Genomic DNA, 16,072 nt, shown 5'->3' on the forward strand with positions numbered 1-16,072 from the left:
GAGAACAAAGACCTGACCTCCTTGACTCCATTCAGGATAATTATGAAGGACAATCCCAGCTTCAGAGGTCCTTGCTGAACAGCCTGAAACCTGATGGAAACCATATCAGAGTTTATATTCTCCTTCTGCTTACCCTGCCTTTTCTCATAATCTTAAAAGTACTGCTCCTGAGATCACCAACAAACTTGCAGTCTGCAACTATTTCTTTTCCTGGAAAATCTGACAGAAGATAATTGATGCTGGGAAATTTCCGAGAATTAGCCTCAAATATGGAATTTAGGAGCTGGGTCACTCACTGTTCACATGAATAGAAGGACCTCATTACTAAGTACTAAGAGCCACTGGCAGATCTAACAGTGTAATTGTTGAAACATTCACTGGTGTTAAATTGGAAAAGGACAGAGCTAGAAGATAGCATAGCAGTTACATTGCTGGACACCCAAATAGCTGATCTCAGTTCGAGTCTCGGACCTGGTGGCTTGAAAATCACATTGGGCATGTGCACATGCATGCCCAAGATGCTGGGAGGAGAATGGAAGAGAAGGGATTATGGCCCGTCTATCTCTCCTGAGGGGTGGTTTCTTGCTTTGCCTCTCACTGTTTCTGTCCCTCTTTCGGCAGTGAACTCACATGCCCTAAACCAAAAACTTCTAAAAATAGTTTGGAATGGGATATGGGATAAACAGGGATGAAATAGTATATGTTATATCTCAGAGCTCTGTAAGGTTTAAGATATGTAGTAATTAGATGGAACATGGAACTGAACGGCTTGTGTGGATATTATTGATGCCCTGGGGAGGGGGGAACAATAAAAGGTTGAAGGTGACAAATCACCAATACAAGGCAAAATATAAAAATCAAAAGACTTCTTCAGCAACATGTAAGGAGACTCATCTCCTGCAGCTGGAGAGTAGAAAAAGTTGAGGATCTGGATCAGGACTTAATTATGAGTAAAGGAGTTTGAGAAGCTTGAATTGTCAACCTTGGATATGTTAAAGACAGGACAATCATAGAGAAAAAACAAACTCTGAATATTGGAATGGAGACATCTGTGTTAATATACTTGAAATTCTTAATTCTCTAGATTCTCCTTGACCTCAGTGGGGCTACAAAAGTGGCCCACTAATCTCTGTTAAAGTAACATTTTCCCCTTGCTTGAAGACAATGTACTAGTTTTGGCCTGGGAAGACAAATCTAGATCCCTTCATAATCAATTTCCACTTTGCTCCTGGCCAACAGACAAATAATGAATGTGAAGTCACAACACAACCTGGCGGGCGAAAGTACTGAGTTGGCAGGAGGAAGGAAAGTGAGTATACAGTATATGAACTGGAGAACCCAGCAGGAGGATATATATATAGGACTGTATGAACTGGAGAACCCAGCAGGAGGATATATATATAGGACTGGACCCTGGAGATGCTAAATCAAGAGAATATGGTTGAAAAGGGGGAGTTTTGTCACTATGGGAGCAATCTCTCATGACTAAGGATTAAACAATCTTGCAAAGACCATGTAGAGTGATAACACACTATAGGATGGCTCTTGGAAACTTGCAAAAAGTGCCCACTCTCAGCAGAAAATAACTGTCATGGAAAATGATAGAGGAAGCAGCAGAAAAAAAAAAAAAACTTCAAAGATGTAGGCATACTTGAGTGGATTTACTATATAAGTTTAGAAAACTCAACAACTCATCATATTCTGCAGAAAGATCCAAAGGATAATCCCTTTACCAAAGCAATGTGGAATGCCCTGGTAAGAAAGGAACTAGCAATTTCAAGAAACTCCGTAGGTGGTTGCATTAATTTATATTGCTGTGTACCAAATTACCACAAACCTGGTGCATAAAACAACCTATATTTATCATATTACAGTTTTCATGGGTCAGGAGTCAAGGTATAGCTTAACTGGGTCCTCTGCTTCAGGATCTCTTACAAGACTACAATCAAGGGGACAGCCAGCCTGCATTCCTCTCTGGGACTCAGAGTTTTCTTCCATGCTTATATGGTTTTATCAGAATCTATTCCTTCATAGACTTGAGATCCCAGGCTTCTTATTATCAACTGGATGCTGTCCTTATGTCAATTCCCTATCATGTGTCTCTCGCCATAGACATCCACAACATGGTTCTTTGCTTCTTCAAGACAAGCAAGAGAAACTCTTACTCCAGTCTACTAAGATAGAGTCTTATATAATGCAACCCATCAAGGGAATAATACTCTATAACCTCTGCCACATTCTATTGTTTACAAGCAAATATGGATTAAGCTAACATTCAAGGGAAGAGATAATATAAGGCATATGACACATTGAGGGTTATATTAAGGTATATATACTGTGTTGGTTGTACTCTTTTGGCCAGCGTTGATACTAGAAGATGATACAGATTTCTGTTCCCTTACAGTAAAAGGGCTAATAGGAATACCAAAAAGAGGCCAGATGGCAGCAATTAAATGGTAAAAATCAGGTAAGCACAATTATCATAAAAAATATCAAGATGAGAGTATATCAAGTGGCCAGAAGTACCTAAACCACAGAAAGTTCTAAAGATGACCAATAGAATGCAGTGTCTTTTGGGACAAGATAAACGCACCATCAATGAAGGTATTGCTCAATTTATACCATCAAAATAAATCAAGAATAGATTATGAAGAGGCTGAGGGCAGCTGGCCCAAATAAAAATCATACTCTCCTAACCAATTTCTGGATCATAGCCAATTCTGAAACCCTAAACCCACTGATAAAAATAGGCCAGGTTCCTATAAGGAAAGGCTCTGCCAACACCAGAGTAGGGGAAAAGGTGATAATTCTCACGGTATTCCCCCAAAACAACCTGCAACCATTCACTTTGCTAACTGCCCTTTGCAGAAAGGGTAATAACAGATACTCTGAGACATGGAGTCCGAGTTATCATTGATACTCAGAGACCTAAAACATTATTGTGGCCCTTCTTCAGAGAGGGAGGTTATAGGGACTAAATAATAAATGGAGTTGCGGCGCAAATACACACCACTAGATCCACAGATCCTACATGGTGGCAATTTTTCTAGTTCCTGATGATTGGCATGTACAAACAGGAGGTTTTGGAAACCCTCTAGAGAAAATCAAGTGGCAGCCTCTGAAACACCCAACACAACACTCTTCCCGGGTCAGCCAACATAGTAAATCCAAAACAATATTGCATCCCATAAGAAATGACAGAAATTAATATCATATGGAAAGTCCTCAGGTAAAAGAAGCAATGAGTCATGATTTTATGTCAATCTATTTCTGAACGCTACAGAAAAATTACATGGATCTAGGTAAATGAAAATTAACCACCACAAACTCAACCAAGCAATACCCTCAATTATGTAGGACCGGCAGATGGTGTAATGACTACATTACTGGACTCCCATGTTGTTGACCATGGTTCAAGTACCAGTCCTGGTCGCTTAAAACTCACACTGGGTATGTGTGTGTGTCAAAACTTCTGAGAGGAAAATGGAGGAGAAGAGACTGTGGCATGACCATCCCTCCTGGGGGTGATTTCTTGCTTTCTGCCTTTCTGTCTCTCTGGTCAGTGCATACACCCTGTAGCAAAAATCTCTCTCCTAAAAACTAACCCCTCAATTATGGCTTCTGTGCAGGATAAAATATCTTTGTTAGATCAGATAATCATAGCCTGAGGTAAACAGAATTTGTCCACTGCTACGGTAATCTGTATGGGCACGTGGCCCAAACCCCTGTGGCACTCACAATTCTTGCACTAGCATTATTCTCTCAACTCAGGTCTGTGACTACAGAGAGGGTTTCTTATGACCAGATAATTGAAGATAAGGATACAACCCTCAAATTTATTGTGGCTGCATTTCAGACCCACAGAAGTGGCCTGTCAATCAATAGTAGAGAAGAGAAATCCTCTCAATGGTTAGAGCTAAATGCAAAGTACCTGTTTATCCACTTCATGTGGAAAGATAAAATGACCCAAAATATTAATAAGTATATTTTTAAAGTATGATTTGTTGTGTTCCTTTAGGTCTTGGAAGATAAATCACTGACAAGGAGTATGGAGGAAGAAGTGTATGAATTACCTATGGTAGTATACACACTATGAAGATGTTTGTATCTCATGTAAATATATTGCTTTATTTGTAACTAACTATCCCACCATATATTTCCAGAAGGTAATAATCATTTCATTAAAAAATACCAGTTTGGCCAGCTGCACAGCCTTGTAACTGGGGTTCCCTGCTCCCACAGAGTGGAACATGATTTGAGTCCCAACTCTAGTGGCTTAAGAAACAAAGAAAAGTAAAAGTCAGAATCCATGTGCATCTGAGGTGGACCGAGCCCTGCCCTGTTAACTGGAAAGCCTCTGCGCTAAACCTCTCCTTTTGGCCCATCACCCAGTGAAAAGCCAAATAGGGTGGTATTCTTTGTGTCTGTGTCTCTCTCTCTCTCCCTTTGACAAACCATTCTCCCTTTTTCTTGAAATTTTTCTATATATATATATGTATTTTTTTAAATCTATAGGTACTGTCTCTTGTCTCTTACCTTTGCATTCTCTTGCTAATTTCAGAATCTATGTGCATCTGAGTTGGACCTAGCCCTTTCCCTTCAGTGTGATGTGCTATTGCACTGCACGGTTCTCATATTTTTGTCTTTTTCTTAAAAACATGTTTTTCCCTTTTTATTGTTTTGTCTTTTATTTTATTTTTTGTATTTTGTTTTTGTCTTTTTCCTTTTGCTTCCTTCTTTTACCTCACTTTCACACCTTGCTTCTCACTTTCCACACATTGAGTGTCTAGGCAGGCTTAATTGCACAGTGGTGAATCATCTGAATACTTTTCCGGTCATAGTGAACCTCAACTCCAACTGAACTGCTACAGAAAGGTATAAATTCATCTTTATAAATCTAAATTGAAATTCCTTCTGTGGACAACACCTTGCAAAACACAATAGTAGAGGAGAAATAGGCATAGAAGTACCTTACGGTAAAGTGAAACATATAAGCTTATGGTAGTAGAAATCTCTAACAAATTAGCCAAATGTGAATATATCACCAAATGACTAAAAATCAGAGAAAAGTCTGTGAAATGAGCAGCTGGGAGAAATGCAGAGCTGCAGAGAGAGCATGGCTAATCTCCTCCCACACATCTCTGAATTCTTCGTTGAAACCCCTCAGCTCAGCCTAGATGCACCTATTCCGTTGAAACTGTGAGGCCTTTGTAAAATCCAGTTCCATTGATGAGAGTGTAGGTTGCTTGGTGAGGACTGCAGAAATATTGCAGGTCATCTCCTTCTGCACACCATTAACACATAGAATTAACGTCAAAAAGGTAAAAAGTAACGTATAATCCATCAGATGATCAGAAACCACTGCAGAGGCACAAGAAATATGGGAAATCAAGAAAATATCTATCCTCCAAGAGGAAAAAACAGCCCTTCATCATCCATAGACATTAAAAAGGAACTTGTGGAAATGCCAGATAAAGAATTTAGGATATTCATAGTGGCAAAGCTAACAGAGATGCAAGAGAAGAAAGACAATGAACTTCAGAAAATGAAGGAGAAAAGAAACAATGAGTTCTGGGAGCTGAGGAAGTTCTTCCATGATCAGAAAGAGGAAATATACACCCGAAACAAGAATCAAATGGAACTGTTAGAGATGAAAGCTGTAATACAGGAAACCAGAACCTCTTTTGAAAACATTAAAAGCAGATGAGGTCATGCAAAAGATTGAATCTCAGATGCAGAAGACAAAACCTCTGACCTAGAAAAATTCCCCCAAAAGACTGAGAAAATAACTCAAAAGATTGATAATAATATACAAGTAATACTAGATACCATTAGAAACCCAAATCTGGATTTGATATCCCAGAAAGTGAAGAAACTAATCAGGGCATTGATAATCTATTCAATGAAATCCTAGGAGAAAACTTTCCAAACTTAGAGAGGCACTCAAATATCCAGACCCAAGAAATACAAAGGACCTCAAAGAGAATCAACCCAAGAAGATCTTCTCCAAAGCACATCATAGTCAGATTGACCAAAACCACAGACAGAGACAAAATACTAAAATTGGCAAGAGAAAACGTCAAATTACTTTCAAAGGATATCCCATCAGGCTAACATCAGAAACAATGCTAGCAAGGAAAGAATGGGAAAACATATTCAAAGTGTTAAGAGAAAAACAATTTCAACCAGAAATACTGTATCTGGCAATATTATCCTTCATGTGGGAAGAAAAGATAGAAACATTCTCAGATAAACATAACCTGAAAGAATTTACCAACACCAGACCAGCTCTTTGAGAATTTCTGAAGGGAATATTATATTAGGAAAACTAAAGACAGACAGACAAAAATGAGAGAAAAAAAATGACTAAGAAAAAGGCCAACTGAATAGTAGGGACAAGTTCTCTTTTTATTTTGGAGAGATTTTGGTTTGTTTGTTTGTTTTTTTGCTATAAGGCGCATGTGCTCACCAGAAAGACAGAGAGACAGAGAGACAGAAAGTGAGAAATCACCCCCCAGGGGGGATGGGCACATCACAATCCTTTCTCTATTCTCCTCTCAGGATCTTGGGCACGCATGCACATGCTCCTGGCGTGAGTTTAAGCCACCAGGTCCAGGACTTGAACCACAGTTGACTACATGGGAGCTCAACGACATAGTCATTATGCTAACTGCTGGTCCCAATAGTAAGGACATCTTCTGAAATATCAATAATAATGTTGAATGTTAATGTAAAGGTCAGACCACAGTAACACTGCAAATTCAACAAAAGAGAGATTACATGAGACTGAACTGGTGAAATTGAATTCTATGACTTTTTTCTAAAACATTATTAATTTTCTTCTATGCTTCGTCTTCTAGATTTAAGGATTTTTCTTTTCTTTGTTGATAGGTTCAGTAATTTGTTAAAAAATTTTAACATAATAATTTGAAAAATAATATTTTCTCCCTTCCTGATCCCTTTGCAATTGGAAAATATTTGTGAGCATTCTTATTTTGTGACAGAATGTTTATTTGCATAAGTTCAACAGTACAATAGTATCTGTTGCCTTGCATCAGAAATTGAAATCCTACAGGGCTTGCGCGCTCACCAGAAAGACAGAGACAGACAGAGAGACAGAAAGCGAGAAATTACCCCCGTTGGGGGGGTGACCATGCCTCAACCTCTTCTCCTCCATTCTCCTCTTGGGATCTTGCGCACGCACGCACACACGCCTGGCATGAGTTTAAGCCACTGGGTCTGAGACTCAAACCATGGTCAACTACATGGGAGTCCGGTGACATAGCTGGTCTTAGTATGGAAAGGAGGGAGGGGAGAGGGGAAGGAAAAAACTTGTAAAAGTATGCTTAACTGACAAAAATTGAGAGACTATTTGCTGATGATAATGTATATAGCAATATCTTTGTCTTGACTGACATGCAAGGTATTTGTGTTGGAAAAAGAAATGTATATAGTAAAAATGTGATCAAATGTAAATAAATCAAAAAATATGTAAAAAAAACTAATTTAAAAAGGAAAGAAAAAAAACACAAAGAAACACAGAAAGTAGATGTGTGTGCATGCTTAAGGTCCAGACAAGATAGAGAAATGGAGGAGAAGGGATTGCGGTGTGGCCATGCCCCATTGAGGAGAGCTTTCTCCCTCTGACTGTCTCTCAGTCTTTCTCTGGTGAATATGCATGCTCCCTGGCAATAGCAAAAATAACACAGCACTATTTAATCACAGAAAAAAAAATTCCTTGTCATTTTGAAATACCACTTGGTATTCAAATTCCCCACTGTCTTCCATTTTTACAATGTATTTGCTTGAATCAGGATTGAAACAAGTTCCGCATATTGAGATTGCTTAATATAACTTTTCCCCCCATCATGAACACACTGTATATTGGTCCAGTCAAAGATATTACCATACATATTCCATACATATTTGTTTCCCTTAAATATTTTGTTTCTTTCTTTTTCTCCCTGAAACATAGCTTTTTTTTTTTTTTTTTTTTTTTTTTTTTTTTTTTTTTTTTTTTTTGGTTTTGCCATAGGGCGTATAGACTTGCTGGAGTGAGAAAGAGAAAGACAGAGAGAGGGAAAGTGAGAAGTCACACCCAGGAGGGATGGTCACCATGCTGCAATCCCTTCTCAAGACTCCACGATCCTCTTGGGATCTTGGACACGCATGCACATGCACTCAGTGGGACTTTCAATTGGATCTCTAGGTCCTTTGAATTGCTTTTATTCTAGTTTTCTTGTCTTTCTCTTTCTCTCTCTTTGTTTTGAAAATGTTCTTAAATGAAGTGGATTGCTTTCCTTTTTTGTAAGAATTATTTATTTATTTTTAAAATTTGTTCATTTATTTATTTTAATTTGACCACATACAGAGAAAGAGCAAGTGAGAAAGCAAACCACCAGGTCTGGGACTCAAACTATGGTTGACCATGTGGTAGTGTCCAGCACCTTAACCACCATGCCACCTGCTGACCCTAGAAGTAGATTGCTTTCTGTGGTAGGCTGATAAATCTTCACTTCCCAAAATATCTAAATCCTAATCCACTGAAACCTATAAAGTTACCTTATATGGCAAAAAGAAAGAAAAAAGTGTTTTTGCAGGTGTGATTAAGTTGAGGATCTTGGCAGAGGGAGATTATCCAAGTGTCATTTTAAATCAGAGGCAAAGTGAGTTTGGACACACTGAGGAGAGGAAGAGGCAAGGTCAAAAGGGAAGCATGTTGGCTGAAGCAGTCCCAGCTAAGCAATGCCAGCTGCCACCAGTAGCTGAAAGACAAAGTGTGACCTTGGTGATGAATTAATCTCACTCGGTGACATTGATTTTAGATTTCTGTTGCTCAGAACCATGAGAAAATAATTTCTATTGTTGAAACCCACCAAGTTTCTGGTAATTTGTTTCAGCAACCATAGGAAACTAGTGTATTTTTCTCTGGAGAAATTCCTTCAATGTGACTTTTGCTGATTTCATCCCTTTGTTACTTTAAAAATATTATTGGGACCAGCAGTTGGCATAATGGCTATGTTGCTGGACTCCCATGTAGTCAACCGCAGTTCGAGTCTTGGACCCAGTGGCTTAAACTCACACCAGGCACGTGTGCGTGCGTGCCCAAGATCCCAAGAGGAGAATGGAGGAGAAGGGATTATGGTGTGGTCATCCTCCCTGGGGGATAATTTCTCGCTTTCTGTCTTTCTATCTCTCTCTGTCTTTCTGGAGAGCACATGAGCCCTATAGCAAAAATCTCTCCAAAAAAATTATTTATTATTTTATTTATTATTATTTTAAAAATTTGCTATAGGGTATAAATGCTCACCATAAACAGAGAGAGAGAGAGAGAGAGAGAGAGAGAGAGAGATGGAAAGTGAGAAAGCAAGTCACAAGGTCCAGTACTCAAACTATGGTTGGCCATGTCAAAGTCTAGCACCTTAACCACCACACCATCTGCTGGCCCCTACTTGTTACTTTTAATACATCCCTCTATCTTTTGTATTTGCTATTTTATTGCTTTTCCTAAAATATCCAAATAATTATATAGTTTGTTAATGTATTTCCATTCAGGGTTATTATTGTCTTTGATTATTTCTCTTTTGTAATTTTCAGCAGGTATGATTAATTATTGCATGGATTCATTTATTCATTAGGAATTAAAGATAGCTATCATCTCTTTAAAAGGTACTTTATATGTATTACTTTTAAATTTATCAACAGCCTTATATATTATATAGTATATTATCAAAAAGGTAATGAAAGACAGAACCAAATTTTGAAGGCAGAGAGTGAAAATCCAAAGTCTGGAATATGTCCATAAGACTGTACTTTTATCAGGAATCTTGAGTGAAACACAGCTGAGAATGTTGCTGAAGCTTGTTGAGAATTGGGCCCCATTCTCTTCTTCTCTATATATTATTCACTGATTTAGATAGAAATTAAGAGTTTCTTTGGGAAAAATATTTTTCACATACATATTATAGATAAAATATGTGCATTAGAGATCTTGAGGTTTTAATACAGGGTTTTTGTTGTTGTTGCTGTTATTGTTTTAAATCCTGCTAATATCTTGACCCAGTTTTGAGGCCATGACAGGAGACTGATCAGTTTTCCTTCCATTTTGTTTTCAGGTAGTATATGTGTCTCTTCTGAGAGAGAGAACTCCCAAAAGGGTCTTGATTCCACTATTCACACCCGTCTTGAGGCACCCCTGGATCGCAGGCATGCATGTGCCCAGCACATACAAGGAGGTCTTTGGACATGTATAACGGGACTTTCCTATGTCGATCAGGCTTGCAGAACATTGTGATTGACCCCTAAGCCACCATTCAGCCCCAGTTTCCCTTTGTGAGTAACTAAAGTCCACACCTCAAGCTTTATCAGACTCCCACACTCTGGAGCACTATTTACCCACCCTAGTTGACCCAGGGCCAGGTACCAGACAAGTGGGTACAGCCCTTACATCCTGGAGTATGAGAAATTACTCAAATTACTCAAAGAGAATCTGCAAAACTCAGCTAACCCCACCTGCTTGCCATAAGTCACCTGTCCCCTACAGCTTCAGCTTGCTGTTATCCTGTCCTTGGGTGCAACGTCCTTTGTGACCCAGCCTGGCAGTCTTCTGTCATTTGGAGTAATACATAACAAACAGCTCTGCCTTTCATCTACACCACCGTCAATGTGTTGTGTCCCACCATCAAAAGAATCTTTAAATATTATAGAAAAGACCATTCTGGCTTTACATGGGAAACATAAAGATAGGTCATTCTTTTATTTATTTTTGTTAATCACCCATGACTTTATAAGAAAGGTGTTCTTTTTTTCTCTTTTTTTTCTTTTTCTGTCTTACAGTCATGATTTTGTTTAGATTTTTTTCTACGCACCAAATCTCTTAGGTAGGCCAAGTAAGGGTTTTCATTTCTACAGCATAACTGAAGAAGCTGAGCCTTCAAACAGTAAAGTGACTTGTCCAAAACCAAATAGTTACTAATAGACAGAGATGGGAATTTAATCCAGATATTGTGATTCTAAATCACTGTTTCCTCATGTCACTTACAATAGTCATTCACCCACTCTCTAGCCAACCATCTACCATTTATTTAGTATATATCATGAACCAAGTAAACAAACACTAGGCTGTGAGGAATACAGAGATGAATCCAAGACAGTCTACTCTCAAAAAAAATTTTTTAAAAATCACAAGAAACAGGAAAATAAAATGATAATATAGTACAAGAAATTTTTTAAGGAGCTATTCACTTAATTTTTATTTATCATTGTCATTTTTACTTAATTTAATCCAGGATACATGCACTCACCAGAGAGAGACAGAGACAGAGAGAGAAAGTGAGACATAAGCCACCAGGTGTAGGACTCGAACCCTGATTGGCCATGTGGGAGTCCATCGCCCCAACCACTATATCACCTGCTTGCCCCAGTTCTATAATTTTATTATAGATAAAGAATTGAATACTGTGTGTGTGTGTGGGGGGGGAGAGGCCACAGATGGAGATTTGCCCCAATCCAAAGGAAAGGCTTTCATTAGTGCTGAAGACTAAACAATATGTGCCAGTTATGTAGAAGGCAAATATATGGGCAGAGAGAGCAGCATTCGATTCATTTCCCACAAGAACTGCACTAGGCATTCAGCTTCAAGGGTTAACTCCACAGTTCCCTAAGAGTGTGTTCATTACAGGGGGAGACAAGTGAGTAAACAAACATAAGTTAAAACATAATAATAAGTTCAATGAGACAGGGGTATATGTGCTACAGTGAAGGCACAAAGGAGTGATGGCAAACTCTCCCTGGAAGAAAAGAGAATCACAGACAACCCAGTATAAGTAACTAGAGTGATGTCTTGCAGTATGTGGCATACTCATGGAAAGAAAAGCATGGCAGAGGGAAAGGATGTTCAAAAGGAAACATGAGTATGCCTGCATACACAGAGGAACTGCTAGCCAGTGGGGACACACCCACAGCCACAATAAATAGCCACTTACAGGCCACATCCTAAAATTGTCAAATGATACACCAAGTGCTGCTAGCTTTTGGCACGGGTCTTTGATGACTTCTGTGTGCATCACAGGATCTGAAGTAAAAAATTAATTTGATGTGATCTATTGTCTCTGGTCTACCTCTTTGAGACCACCTGAGACTCTCCAGCAAGGTTGATCCACTTGCTATTTGGCAAGATGTAACATCACTTAGCTATTCTGCTTATGGATAGGAATACAAGAAAAAAAATCAAACAAGTAATTTTACAATTTTGGAAGCAACAATACAAAAGGTGACTTGAAAAGCAATGTATGCATTTCCAGATCACAAGCCAGGTAATGCTAATTCACAGAGGCAACAGAAGCCAAATCTTCAGCTCAGATTCATTTCACATTATCACTTCAACCTTTTCTTCTTCAATGGTCTTGACCTTGACTCAGTCCTCCCACTGCCTAGCAGGACTATGAATCATGCCAGGAATTAGATGGGCCCAAAGGGAGACATGCCATTCTTCATAAAAGTAATTTGGAAAACGTACGTACAATGACCATAACACTTATGCTAAAGGGTGTGGAACACTTCTTTTCACAATAAGAGCAGGGTTCTTCAGGCACCTGCAAAATCCTTCCAGTTATGTAAATGAGTGTAGGACTTCAAAAAAGGACACATCATAAAGGAAAAAGGAGAGTCAGAAAGTGCACGATACATGCAGATATATAATGAACAAGTATGATTGAAAGTGGACTTTGATGTTCTTGCCCTCTAACGACTTCAGTGTCCTGATTTTCATACAGCACACACACATTCCTGCCACTCATTCTAGAGATATTCAAAAGAATTTTTTCTTCAGCTACAGAAGAGAGTTTAATTGTTTTCATTTTAATTTTCAAGCTTTATTTGTGCAGTTCTTCCCATCTGAAATTACATCCATTACTCATAAATCTGTCCATAACTTAACCTTTCTTCAAGAACCTCCCACAGTCTACTGTTCTTTAGAATTTCTAGAACATTAATCATCAGTTTCAGATAGTCATATCTGAAATCATTTTGATTCAAATCCTTCAACATTCAACTCCAGCTTCTGGTAAACCTTCCCCAACTCTCGAGTTAATACTAGTTGTTCTTCTGTCTTTGGACAGTGCCCAGTCTTTGTTGTTATCCTAACATTTATCACACAGGCTTTGTGGCAGGGATCTTGTTTGATTTATATGGTACAGTACCTAGCATCTGACAAGGTATCAGGAAATGACTTTAGGAAATTTAAGAGAAAACGGAAACAGCAAAACAATGAAATAGACAAACCTCGGGCAACTGTAAACAAAAGAGAACATTCAAATACAAGAAAAAAAAAGGAAAAATAGTATTGCTGATAGCAGATACAGAGGAAAATCTATGAATAATTTTGAGGAAATAAAGGGTTTGATGAGCATATAAAAATTACCTGAATTGAAACCAGAAGTAGAAAACTTAGAAAACCTAGGAAGACTAATAATTATGAAAGGATTAGGAAATGCAATTGAAGAAAATCTTCTTAAAAAACCTTCAGTTCCCCAGCAATTAGTGATAAAATTTCTTTATAAAAGTGGTTCTTAACCAGTGTCTGTATATGTGGAGGAGTGATAGACTCTGCACTCTAGGGAACATCTGTGGCAGTATCTAGAGACATCTTTGGCTGTCACAGATGGGATAGGGAAGGGTGTACTGACATGCGGTGAGTACAGAACAAGGATGCTGCAAAACACGCTGTAGTATACAGGACAGTCCCCCACCACAAAGAGCTATCCAGCCACAAATGCCAGCAGTGTCAAGGTTAAGAAACTCTACTTTGTATTTAAAAATTATTATTTCCAATTGCTGATAGCAGATACAGAGGAAAATCTATGAATAATTTTGAGGAAATAAAGGGTTTGATGAGCATATAAAAATTACCTGAATTGAAACCAGAAGTAGAAAACTTAGAAAACCTAGGAAGACTAATAATTATGAAAGGATAAGGAAATGCAATTGAAGAAAATCTTCTTAAAAAACCTTCAGTTCCCCAGCAATTAGTGATAAAATTTCTTTATAAAAGTGGTTCTTAACCAGTGTCTGTATATGTGGAGGAGTGATAGACTCTGCACTCTAGGGAACATCTGTGGCAGTATCTAGAGACATCTTTGGCTGTCACAGATGGGATAGGGAAGGGTGTACTGACATGCGGTGAGTACAGAACAAGGATGCTGCAAAACACGCTGTAGTATACAGGACAGTCCCCCACCACAAAGAGCTATCCAGCCACAAATGCCAGCAGTGTCAAGGTTAAGAAACTCTACTTTGTATTTAAAAATTATTATTTCCATGCTACACAAAACATTCACACACATAGGCAAAGAAGGCAAGCTCATAAAACTGCTTCTAAAGCAAATGTGACTCTGATATCCAGATTTGAGAAAGTTCATACTGAAATAATACAGGACTCTACGTACTGGTGTATACTTACATATGCAAAACAAAAAAAAAACAGGGAAGACAATAACAAAACAAGTCTAGCAATATATATAGCATATTTAATAACTTTTCATTGCAGTAAGAACACCTAACATGAGATCTATCCTCTCAACACAAATTTTGACTGCACAATTCAGTACTGTTAAGTATCAGTGCAGTATCAAACAGCAGAGCTTAGCACTTACCGTGCAGAACCAAAACTCTACCTATTGACTAACAACCCTCTATTTCCCCTTCCTTCTAGTTCCTGGCAATCAGCATTCCATAGTGTGCTTCTATGGTTTTAACTACTTTAGATATCTCATATAACCTAAATCATGCAGAATTTGTCCTTTTGTTTAAAAAAAAAAGTTTGTTTCCTCTATGAGAGGGAGACAGTGTCCACTCTGTGATATACCCTTGGCCTCAGCCTCAGGACATGCATGTGTAGGGAGAACGTGGATATGAACCACAGAATCTTCACATGTGGCTTCAGCATCATGGAACATCATGTTAAACTGAACCACCAAGGCTGGCCGTGTAGCATTTGTCTTTCTAAGACTGGCTTATCTCATATCATGATGTCCAAATTCATCCATTTTGTCTCAGAGGATAGGATTTCTTTCTACTGTATTAATTTTTTAAATGTATTGCCACAGTGTACTCACCAGAGACAGAGAAACAGAAAGAGGAAGAAAGCATCCCCTATTGGGGTGTTGTTATGCCACATCCCTTTTCAATTTCTCCATCTGTTGGGATTTGGAGCATGCAAGTACATGTGTCTGGTGTGTTTCTCAAGCCTCCAGGGCCAGGATTAGAACTACAGTTGTTCATGTGGGATCTGGCTGCCTTAACCACTAGACTATAAGGCCAGTCCAGGATTTCCTTCCATGTTTAGGTTGAATAATCAACATACTGATTTCATTTCCTTTGTCTATAAAGCCAGTGGTCAGACTGCTGGATCAAATGTATTGTTTTAATTTTGTGGGCACTTCCACAATGCTTTCCATAATGGCTGCACTAATTTACATTCTCACCGGCACTGGGTAGATGAAGGTTCCCTTTGCTCTACATTCTTGCTAACACTTATTATCATCTGTCTTTTTGATAATAGTCTTCCTAACAGGCATGAGATAATATCTTACTGATTTTATTTGCATAATAGTGTTTTTTAAATCCCCAAAAGGCAAGGATTATATAAAATTTGAAATTCTATTAACATAATTAATTACATCACTAAGAAAAAATTAAACAGATGAGATAACCTTCTCAATAAATACAGAAAATATTGGTAAGATTGAAAACCTATTCCTAACATAGGCATCAGATGACATGGAGGTTAAGGCAGCTGGATCCCACATACATGGCTTACTATGTGTGGTTTGAGTCCTAGATTCAGCAGCTTGAAAAATAGGCTAGGTACATTTGACCGCATACCCAAAATCGAGAGGAGAATGGAGAAGGGATTGCAATATGGTCATCCTCCGGGGGGGAGGGGGAGTAAGACCTGAAGACAGTGAGGGAATGATACATTTAAATAGATACAAAAAAAGAACATTTCAGACAAGAAAATAGCAAATACAAAAGATATAAGGAAGAAACGGGCACAGAATATTCAAAGAACAAT

General features: G+C 38.4%; 1 pseudogene; it reads left to right on the top strand.

Annotated features, from left to right (window-relative positions):
- Window positions 1-1,246: 1,246 nt before the first annotated feature.
- LOC102477905 (60S ribosomal protein L5-like) overlaps window positions 1,247-16,072 on the top strand; it is a 57,296-nt pseudogene continuing 42,470 nt past the window's right edge.

Source organism: Tupaia chinensis, unplaced genomic scaffold (genome assembly GCF_000334495.1).
Source record: "Tupaia chinensis unplaced genomic scaffold, TupChi_1.0 Scaffold146769_1, whole genome shotgun sequence".
In the NCBI taxonomy this organism is placed as follows: Eukaryota; Metazoa; Chordata; class Mammalia; order Scandentia; family Tupaiidae; genus Tupaia; species Tupaia belangeri.